Source organism: Octodon degus, unplaced genomic scaffold, assembly GCF_000260255.1.
Source record: "Octodon degus isolate 3935 unplaced genomic scaffold, OctDeg1.0 scaffold00043, whole genome shotgun sequence".
Lineage (NCBI taxonomy): Eukaryota > Metazoa > Chordata > Mammalia > Rodentia > Octodontidae > Octodon > Octodon degus.
In genome coordinates this window covers 5,176,740-5,188,172 of record NW_004524619.1, presented here as the reverse complement: position 1 = coordinate 5,188,172, position 11,433 = coordinate 5,176,740, and the positions used below count along the sequence as shown (strand labels likewise).

The following is an 11,433-nucleotide window of genomic DNA, read 5'->3' as shown; positions in this document are numbered from 1 at the left end:
TGGCATGTGGTGCTGGGGGATTGAACTGCGGTCCCTGATGCTTTTGCTAAGCTTGTTCTAAGTAGGTGCTTTAGACCACTGAGCCATCTCTCCAGCCCTAATTTTTCAATAGATGTACATGTTACTTGAAATCTTTGTGAGTTAAATATAATTTGCAAATGGGACACAGGTCACAGATATAAAAAAAAATACAGAAATAATAAAACTTTGTATGGATTAGAAATTCATATGTCATGTTCTGAGTTTTTAAAGTTAGGAACTTATCTTTGTATTACTGTTGGTAGAAATAATGGCAGGAATAGGACCGGGGAGCTGGCTCAGTGGAATAAGTGCTTCCCTGGCAAGCGCAAGGGCCTGAGTTCAATCCCTGGTTCCGCAAAAAAAAAAAAAAAGAAAGAATTACAGGAAAATTGTATAGATGTGTGTGTGCAACTGTGTGCATGTTTAGTTCTGTGTCCAGAGTGTATGAATGACAAGAGCGACTGACTGCTATTTTATAATTGGCAAGAAAAATTTTAGCATTTATAATATAGTATTCAACAAAAGGTTTAAATGTTTTAGTATCCATCGTGAAAAACAACAAATTTTATGGTGCTGGGGAGATGGCTCAGTAGAATAAGCGCTTCCCTGGCAAGTGCAAGGGCCTGAGTTCAATCTGTGGTTCCACACACACACACACACACACAAAAAAACCAACTAATTTTATTTATTTATTTTGTGGTACCAGGGATTGAACTCAGGACCTTGTGCTTGCCAGGCAAGCACTTATTCCACTGAGCTATCTCCCCAGCCCCAACAACTAACTTTTAAAGAAGATTTACAGGAATTTATAAAGCAAGGTCAAGGATTAAAAGTCTAACATTGTGGTAAAGTATTAGTCTTCTTGCAACAGAGATATGTCTTGTTATTTATCAAATTCTTTTTATCGCTTTTCTTTTTGAGACAAAATCTTGCTGTGTAGGTCAGGCTGACCTCAAACTTGTAATGATCTTCCTGCCTTAGCCTCCCAAGTGCTGGGATTACAGGTATGTGCTATCATACCTGGCCACTTATTTTCTATTTACATAATTTTCCAGTTTTGTTTTATTTTTTGAGACATAGCCATATTGTGTAGTTCAGGCTGGCCTTGAACTCACAGTGATCCTCCTGCCTCAGTCTCCTGAGTGCTGGGACTATATGCATGTGCGCCCATGCCTGGCCTTTCAGTTTTGTATACTCTTTGTGATAGAAGCTGAGTATGTGACTGATGAATAAAATGTACTTAAAAAAATGATGTCAAGCAAGTAACTATTAAATATTGATATGTTAAATTAATATATTTAGTTCAGTATCAATATATTAAATCAACGTATGTAATATAGTATTACTATATTCCATACATTAATAATTCCCCTAAAATTAATCTATGTAAAATGAGGTCATAAACATGTGTTTTCTAACTTAGATAGCTAGAAATTAGTTAAAGAAAAGAAATAAATAAATTTGATTAAAAAAATACTTAAGTTGCTTTGGAGCAAAGAGGTCCAAGAAGATATTTTCAGTTCCAGAGATGTGCATCCATGAGCATAAGAATAATAAAGTGTATTTAAAATATATTACATATCTTGTGAGTTCTAAGATGGAAAAACTCACTTTTGATAAGGATGTAGAAAAATATTAGAGAAACAACTTTGTGTGAGTTTTGGCCCAGTATTTGTATACAGCAGCACTCTTACTTTGGAAATCTATCATTTTGTTTAACTTACGTTGTAGCTATGAACCTTCGTCCTCTTTACTTGCCTAATGTTTATCTGTTGTAAAAGCATGTATGTCAACACCCAAAATCTGCCCTGTCACTTCCTTATTATAAATTCAGCCTTACTGCTAAGATATTGTGCTTGATTGAAGCTTTGTAGATTTCTCAGTCTTGAAAAAGTTTGAGAATGAAAAAAAGTTAAGGTATGATTACTTTTTTGAATTTTATTATCTTTAAAGTTCATTTTAATGTTTCCAATATAATTTTCAAAAAAGTATCAAATGAACATTTTGTTAATAGAAAACTCAAAAAGTTGCTTAAGCTTTTCAGCATAGCATCTTGATTGGCTCAGATTAAGTAAGTATTAGATGTCTCACAATTTATGTCTTTCACCAAACTTTAGACATATCTGTCAATTTCAAATTTGGCTTAGTATTTTAAATTCAAATAAAATATCTAATAGGTAAAACTAAAATAATAATCAAATGTGAAAAGTGTAACGATATTTTAGTAACTTTTTTACTGTGTTCAGAGTGAGTTTAAACTTGAGATGCAGCTTTATTGTATGTCTGTTGCCTATGATATGTTGTTTAAAATAAGCAGAATGAACTAACTGTTGACAGCTATTCTAAGAGCAGAATACAGAGCTAGATTTTGCAATATATTGACCAATAAATTTAAATGTACACCCTTCATGATAGCTAAATATATAACATTCTTTTTTAAAAAATTTATTTATTTGTGTGTGTGTGTGTGTGTGTGTGGCCAACTCAGCCCACCAGGGGACGGGGCTGGCTGGCGTGTGGTGCTGGGGGATTGAACCGCAGTCCCTGTGCTTTGCTAAGCTTGTTCTAAGTAGGTGCTTTAGACCACTGAGCCATCTCACCAGCCCAACATTCTTTGTTTTGATGCAGATTACTGTTCATATTTCTAATATAGTAATGCTTCAAAATTAAATCACCTTTTTATGTTAATTTATAAATGTATTAGTTGAGTCATTGTTTGAAATTGTTCTTATTGAAACTGGGAGTGCAGCTTCATTGATGTTGTATAGCTCAGTGTGGTACAGTGTTGCCTAGCATGTGTGAGATCCTATCCCCAGTGGACAGAAAATGAAAACAGTGAAAAGAAATTATCATATATGAGCATGATCGTGCATTCCTGTAATCCCAGCAGTCTGGAAGCTGAGGCAGGAGGATTGCAGAGTTGCAGCCCATTCTGAGCCAATTAATGGCCTAGTTGAGACCCTGTCTCAAAATAAAAAAGACCGGGAGATGGCTCAGCAGAATGGCCTGAGTTCAACCCCCAGTTCCAGCAAAAAATAAATAAATAAATAAATAAATAAATAAATAAATGTATCAAAATAAAACAAAAGGGCTAGGGATATAGCTCAGGAGAAAGGTCCTGGGTTCAGTCCCTGGTAGTACACGTACAATTGAGAAAAAGGAAGGAAAGAGAAAGAAAAAGAACAATGATAAACAGATAAGGATAATTTCTTTTTTATGTTATCTGTATCTTATCTGTATCTTATCACTGTGCTTTCCTTTTTTTTTTTTTTGAGACAGGGTCTGGGTCCCTTTGTCATGCAGGCTAGCTTTCAGTGGACTATATAATGGTGGCTGGCCTCAAACTCACAGGGATCCTCCTGCCTCAACCTCCTGAGTGCTGGGATTATAGATGTGCCACACCACAGCCAGTTCGTTGAGCTTTTTCTTCTAAGAACTGTCTGACTGACAGACTTGACATCTCTTTTCTCTGTGCTGTGCTGTGGTCCTGTATACTTCTCTGCATTCCTCTGCACTCCCCTGCTCTCTTCTCTCTTTCTTACAAAACGTCTCACTCAATAGTTCTGACTAGCCTTGAATTCATTATGTAGCTCAGGCTGGCCTAGAACTCATCTGAAGTGCTTAGATTAAGGTGTTTGCCACCACACCTAGTTTAAACATTATTAACATGCAATTTCTTTTAGCCATGTAAATTTAAAAAAAAATATTTTAAAGAGAAAAAAACACCCTCAAATTTCAAAACAAGATAATAGGAGAGTAACACATAATTTATATAGGCTTCCTCTAAATTTGATATTTTGAGGCAAATTTTTTTCTGAAACTCTTTAGTTTTTATTTTTTTGAGACCGGGGGTCACTAGGCTTCAGGCTGGCCTTGAGCTCACTTTGTAATGAATTTACAGCTATCCTGCCTCAGCCTACTGAGTCCTGGGATTACAGCTCTGCACCACCATGCTTGGCACTGTTTATTAACAAATTCCACGTACTTCATTCATCCTATAAATTTACTGTGGAAAAGCAGTATTTTCATACATCCCCAAAGTATTCTGGTTAAGGTTCAGTTTTGTCCTTGATTATACATTTGGTAAAATCTGTCCCAGTTGCCTCTAGTGTTAGAAATTTAGATCATATATGTATCTTCTTAACTTCCATTGTTTTCTCAGTTAATCCTTCACTTAAATGATATTTTGCAGTCATCAGGGAACCTTTTACATAAGTCATTCAGTGATTTAGCTTGGTGGCTTTTGTTATTGCTGTTTTGTTGTTTTCTCCCTACTACTCCCTTAACATTTGTTTTGTTTTGATAATGTTTGGGATCTAACCTAGGACCACCAGCAGACTAACACCTGCACACACTGTATTATTGAGCTACACCATCAACCTCTTCATTATGCATTTTAATAAAACAAATTAAGAAATTTCTGTTTGCACTAAGGCTGTACTTTCCTGGGTCTTAATTTCCTCATATTTCTCCATGGTCTCCATGTTCTGTAGTTACCACAAGTCCGTTTCTTTCTTTCTTTCTTTCTTTCTTTCTTTCTTTCTTTTTTTTTTTTAATTCACCCTTCCCCATTCTCCTTCAAAATTCACATAGGTATGGTCTTAAATTACCCACTTTTGAGTACGTGATTTCAAAATTGATGTCCTTGTCATGTATTCCTTAACCATTTTCAGTTTGTTTTTATTTTTATGTGTTTAGTACAGGGTCTACAGGATCTTACTACACAGATGGTACTCATAGTGATCCTCCTGTTTTCAGCCTCCCAAGTGCTGGGATTACAGGCACACACCACCATACCCAGTCTTAGCCACTGTCTCAGTGGGACTGGTTGTTATAGTTGTTTTTATAGTTATATAAATAGTTGTTTTTAGTATATTTTCAAAATTGTATAGCCATTAGCACTTTGTAATTCCATTTTTACAACTCCAAAAAGAAATGCTGGATCCACTAGCAATCACTATCCATTTTCCCTTCCCCCCAAATTCTGGGAACTCCTAATTTCTGTTTCTATAGATTTGCTTATCTGGACATTTTATACAAATGCAGTCATATAATCTGTGGTCTTTTGTGTCTACCTTCTTTCATTTAGCACAGTGTTTTCATGGTTTCTCCAATCTGTAGCTTATAGAGGTACCTCATTCCTTTTACTGCCAATAATATTTAATTGTAGAAATATACCAGATTTTGTTTTTCATTCATCAGTTTAAGGGTATTTGGGATCTAATTTCTACTTTTGCCCTATAAATAATGCCACTATGAACAATTGTATAGAAGTATTTGTGTGAACATATTTGAGTCTTTTTGGGCATATACCTAAAAGTGGAATTGTTAGATCATAAAATAACTCCATATTTAACATTTTGAGAAACTGCCCATTTTTCAAAGTGATTGTACCATTTTACACTCTGTCAATTTAAGTGTTCAGTTTCTTCACTTCCTAATACTTACTGTCTTGTTTATTGTAACCATCTGGTGAATATGATTTTGATGTGCATTTCCTTAATACTAATAATGTTGAGCATCTTTTCACATCCTTATTGGCCATTCGTTTATTTTGTTTTGGGATATTTATTCTATCAATTTTTAAAACATGTTTATCTTTTTATACAGTTCCTGAAGCTGGCAAATGATCTGTAATTATTTTCTCTCATTCTGTAGGGTGTCTTTATTTTCTTATTCTTTTCTTGTGGTTCTAAGGATTAAGCCCAGGGCCTTTGCACAGCTATATTCCCGGCCCTTTTTCAATTTATTATTTTGAGATAGAGTTTCACTAAGTCACTGAACTGCCCAGGCAAGGCTCTAACTTACAATGCTGCATCAGTCTCTTGGAAGAGTACTGAAATTCCAGGCCTATGCCACCATGCTTGGCTCCTGTGAACATCTTTTTTTTGTTGTTTATTGTGCCAAAATATATGTCACGTAAAATTTACTTTTTGCAATGTTTCAAGTATACATTGAAGTGGCAGTTAGTACATTCACAGTATTGTGCAACCATCACCTCCATCCATTCAAAAACTTTCATCATCCCAAACAGAATTGTGCCCTTTAAACAATTCTTTCTTCTCTCCTCCATCTTCAAGTAATTTCTAGTCTACTTTCTGTTTCAGTGACTATGCCTATTCTGGGGACATAATGTAAATGGAATCATACTGTATTTGTCTTGATGGCATCTTTTAAAACAGTGTGTGTGTATTTATTTTTGTATTTTAGTTTAGTGTCTGCAGGGTCTCACTACACAGATTGGACTCGTGATCCTCCTGTAATCAGCCTCCCAAGTGCTGGGTTTACGGGTGTGTACCACCATGCCCAGTCTCAATCAACATCTCAGTGCACCCCAGGAACAGGGCCAGCACGACCGGCTGGGGGTTGAACCCCAGCCCCTGTGTCTGCCTAAGCAGGTGCTTTAATCCGCTGAGCTATCTGGCCAGCCCTATTTTAGTACATTTGATTTTACCTTTTACAAGCTTTTTCCTTGTATACATGATGTAGCTGTGTGATAGCCTGCCGCTGGGGTCATTTCTTTTAGAGTATAAATTACCAGAACTACATTGCCAAGAAACATAAGGAAGAGTTTGCCACAGTTAAGAGATATAATTTGTTACTTTGATATTAGAGGATAATCTCGTTAATTGTAATTTTTGCTCATAAAAAATGCTGAGCTAACCCTAATTACAGGGGATGCATGTGTCTTTTGCTGAATTAGATACAAGGGATGGATCAGTTTGTGACCTACTGACAGAAGGGAGAGCTCCTACTTGCCTTAAGGAGTGGGTTTTAGGATGAATTGTTTGCACAAGCATACAGAAGATGTGATAGAATTCTACTCTAAATGTCAAATATTTTATTCTGTCTTCCTAAAGATTCATAAATGCCCGTAATTCTCTGAGTGTGTATATCTTGTACATACTGCTAGCTGGTTCCTTTTAATCACATGGTATTTTTAATTCTCTGTACATGTTTTTCCTTTCTGAATGTCAGAATTTGTCAGCTTTTCCTTTATAAAGACTTAAACTTTTCATGTTTGTTGGTTCTTCATTAAATATTTCTGTATCTTAATAGATAAGACACTGATGGCACGTTTGCTTCTGCGGATGCAGCTTGGAAAACTCAGGAACATTGGGAAGATGGACTTTTCACTGTACTGACGTACTTTGGAATCCACTACTTTTTTTTCTCCAACTTTTTAAATTTATTTTTATAATATAGCTTAAACATATTTGGACTTCTTTTGGTTTTGGAGTTTATTCCTCTTAAGAAAAGTTAGGAATGTAAAGCTTCTTTTGTTTGATTGATTGATTGATTGATTGATTGATGCTGAGTATCAAACCTTGGGCCTCCAGCATGTGAGGCAAACACCAGTAGTCCTGAGCTGCATTCCTAAACCAGTAACAAAGTGTTTTAACCCTGTATCAAACTGGGGCCACTTTCTCAATTTCTTATTTCAGTGTTGATTTCCTTTGACTCTGGGTTTGCTTGTTTGTTTTTGGGACAGGGTCTCACTTTATAGTTCTGGCTGGCCTTGAATTCATTATGTGGTCCAGGCTGGGCTCAAACTAACTCATGGCCATTTTCCTGCTTTAGCCTTCCAAGTGCTGGGATTACAGGTGTATGCCCTCATGCCTGGCTGCCTTTGATTCTTAAACATCAGTAAAATTGCTTTTCACCGTTCTATCTTTGAGAAATAAAATTTTCACCATTGTTCTTTAATTTTTTCTTTCTTTCTTTCTTTCTTTCTTTCTTTCTTTCTTTCTTTCTTTCTTTTTTTTTTTTTTTTTTTTTTTCAGAACCAGGGATTGAACTCAGGCCCTTGCACTTGCCAGGCAAATGCTTATTCTACTGAGTCATCTCTCCGGCCCCCAAATTATTTCTTGCGTATTACTGTCTTGCAGTTCAGTTATACTTGTTTTTAATACTGCACAGTCTGCAGCTCTCTAAGTATGGTCCCCCTTTCTTAGATCATTAATAGGCAAATTTTATAGTGATTTTATTTTTATAGTTGAAAATATGAGAATTCCACAAAGCTGCCACATTATAGAGTTCAGATACAAAGTCAAGTCAGGAGGTGGGCATGATGGAATGCATTATAATTTCACCTACTCAGGAAGCCAGAGCAGGATAATTGCAAGTTCTAAGCCACCCTGAGCCACTTAACAAGACCTTGTCACAAAATAAAGATAAATAAATAATAAAAAATAATCTGGGGTTGTAGCTTGAGGGGTAGAGCACTGGCCCAGAATGCACATGACCTGATTTCAGTCCCTAGCACCAGTCAGTTAATCAAAGAGTCAGTCAATCAAATAAAGTCAGTGATACCTCATCTTTTCCTTTGTACTTATAGACATACAGCTGATTTGCTTTTAATTTCACTTGTGAGCAGTGCATCTTTCTATAGTACGTGAGTCTTTCTTTCCTGGTAAGCATTTTTATGACAAGTAAAAGGCTTTTTTTTTTTTTTTTTTTTTTGTCCTTCTGAGACAGGGTCTCATTATGCAGTTCAGGCTGGCCATGAGTTCACTTTGTCAGGCTGGTCTCAAACTCACAACAGTCCTCCTGTCTCCACCTCCTGAATGGTGGAGTTACAAAAAGGCATATTTCTTAATTTCAGATTTGTACCATGTGAATAGTGATGGTCTGCTTGTGGGCTTCTGGGTAAGATTATCACACAGGGTACAATTGCCTGAGCATCTCATCTTCCTCTCTGGAATAGGGATGGTTAGGTGGTAATATACTGGGACACAGGCCTACCCATGAACAGTTAAGGGTGCATAATATTCGCAGATGAGCTGTAATGCTTATGTAATTTGTTTAGTCTGAATTCTCAGAAGTGGATCAAAGAGCAGGTTTTTAAAGATCCTTTGGTATGTCTTGCCAAACTGCTTTCCAGATAGATCATACCAATTTACACTCTCATTGCAACCAGTTTGAAAAGTTTCTCTTGTAACATTTGGAAGCACTGAATATGTATTATTCAGAATGCTTTTTGTTTTTATCACTAATAGATTGAATCTATTAAATTATTAAGTTTATATATTTGAAATTATGTGCATACATTTATTTTATCTTTTGTGTTGATTGGCTTTTTTTTTAGGGAAGGGTCCATGGGGCATTCAGGGTCTCATTACTAGATCTGACTCCTAGTGATCCACCTCTTAACAGCCTCCCAAGAGCTGGGATTACAGGCATGTGCCACCATACCCAGTCTCAATTACCGACTCAGCTCGCCCCAGGGGCAGGGCCAGCATGGCAGGCTGGGGGATCAAATCCCAGGAATCCTCAGCCCCTGTGCCTGCTCGCAGGTGCTTTAATTTGCTGAGCTATTTGGCTGGCCCTTGATTGACTTTTTTTTTTTGATTGGCTTTTAAAAGAAATTTTTCTAGCACTGAGGAGGCTAAGCATGAGGATCACTGTGAGTTTGAGACCAGTGTGGGATACATAGTAGAATATATAGCTAAGAGTCTAGACTGAACCACATAGTGAGATCCTGTCTCAAAAAAAAAAAAAAAAAAAATGATATTTTCATTGAGCTATAATTTACATTCCATAAAATCTACCTATTATAAATGTAAATTGAGTACTTGGAAGTCACTGATTTTTAGTAATTCAGAGGAAGATGGGAATTAGACCTAGAGCTTCATGCATGTCAAACACATGCTGTCCCACTAACACATTCTTCAGTTCTCATTTCCAGTAATCCTGTATACTTTTGCAACCATCATTGTAATTCAATTGCAAAACATTTCTGTTACCTGAAAAAATTGCTTTGTGCTCATTTGCAATCAGTCCTAGGTGCCTGTATCAGTCCCTGTTTACTAGAGAAACAGATACAACACAAGATATACAAGAATCCATAACATTGGCCTACAATGGCCATGCACAGAGTTGGATAAAAAAGCATGCAAAGCACCTGTCTGCATCTGGAGGCTGAAGGATTCAAAGATTTGGAGCTCACTGCAGTGTCCTTTGTGAGTCCATATTAGGAGGGTCTACAGTAGAAGCCAGGAGGTTATGTCAAGGTGAAGGAAAGACTAGAGCTTCCCCAAAGAAACAGGAGCATAACACTTTCCCTTTGTATCATCCAGGCAGCCAGTCTGGTTGAGTTTCTTTTTAAGTTGACACAAACCACCATTATAGTGCCAGATGTAGGCACTACCATTCTGCTTTCTGTCTCTACAGAAATTTCAAATAAATGATATTATACAGTATGTAATTTTTTGTGTCTGGCTGCTTTCCAGTTTGCTTTTGAGATTCATCCATGTTGTAGAAGGTACTAATAGCTCACTGGGTCTTATCACTGATATATCATATCACTGATATGATATATTTATCACTGATATGTCATATTTCACTTATTCAATAGTTAATGGATTTTTTTGGATTGTTTCCAATTTTGGGTTATTATGAACAATGCTACTATGGACATTTTTTGTACAACTCCTTGTGTCTCTGGGTAAATACTTAAGACTGGAATTGCTTGGAACTCACGTTTTATATCATTACTTAAACACAAAATTTTATTTTAAAAAAATAAATGCTAGCACTCTTTTTGAGGACAAATATACAACTGAATGATAAAAAATAAGTAAAGTGGAATGACTGGAGTAGGCAAATGATAAGTTCTAAAATATTCAGTATAGGGGCCGGGGAATGGCTCAGTGGAATAAGCGCTTCCCTGGCAAGCACAAAGGCCTGAGTTCAATCCCTGGTTCTGCCTAAATAAATAAATAAATAAATAATAAAATATTCAGTATAAAAAAATAAAATATTCAGTATAATAGCTTAATAATGGGAACCAATTTGAAATTCTTTGGTAAATGAGTAGCTTCAAGAGCCTAAAACCAAATAAAGCCCAAAAAACCCCACCAAAACAACCCAAGGGCTGGCCAGATAGCTTAGTGGCTTAAAGTGCCTGCTTAGGCAGAGGGCAGCGGCTGGGGCTAGATTCCCGGTGTGCCATACTAACCCCACCCCCAGGGCGTGCAGAGACAGCAATGGAGACTGGGCATGGTGACGCATGCCTGTAATCCCAGCTCTTGGGAGGCTGAAAACAGGAGAGTCACTACAAGTCTGATCTGTGTAGTGAGACCCTATAGACGCTGTACTAAATACATCTAAAAAAAGTAACCCAAAGCAGTGTCTAAATGCTAAAAACTCTGTTCCATGAAAACTGACAAAAATACATAGTGGGTGTGACTTGCACTCATTATGACAGAAAAACAAATATTTATAACATATGAAATTCTCTTTCCAATATAAAAGATAGTCATAAAAATTATTGGATATTAAAGATATATTTATTTAAGTGTGGGAGATACAACTTAGTGGTACAGTTGGGGCTTTGGTAGTTTTTTTTTTTTTTTTTTTTTTCTTTCGTGTTTCTTGTTTTTTTTTTTTTTTTTTTTTTTTTAGTGACAT

At 36.4% G+C, this 11,433-nt stretch overlaps 1 protein-coding gene across 13 annotated transcripts in view; it reads left to right on the top strand.

Annotated features, from left to right (window-relative positions):
- The window catches only part of Slmap (sarcolemma associated protein), a 170,750-nt gene that overhangs the window by 19,234 nt on the left and 140,083 nt on the right, over nt 1-11,433 (top strand). The gene's annotated exons all lie outside the window — the stretch shown is intronic.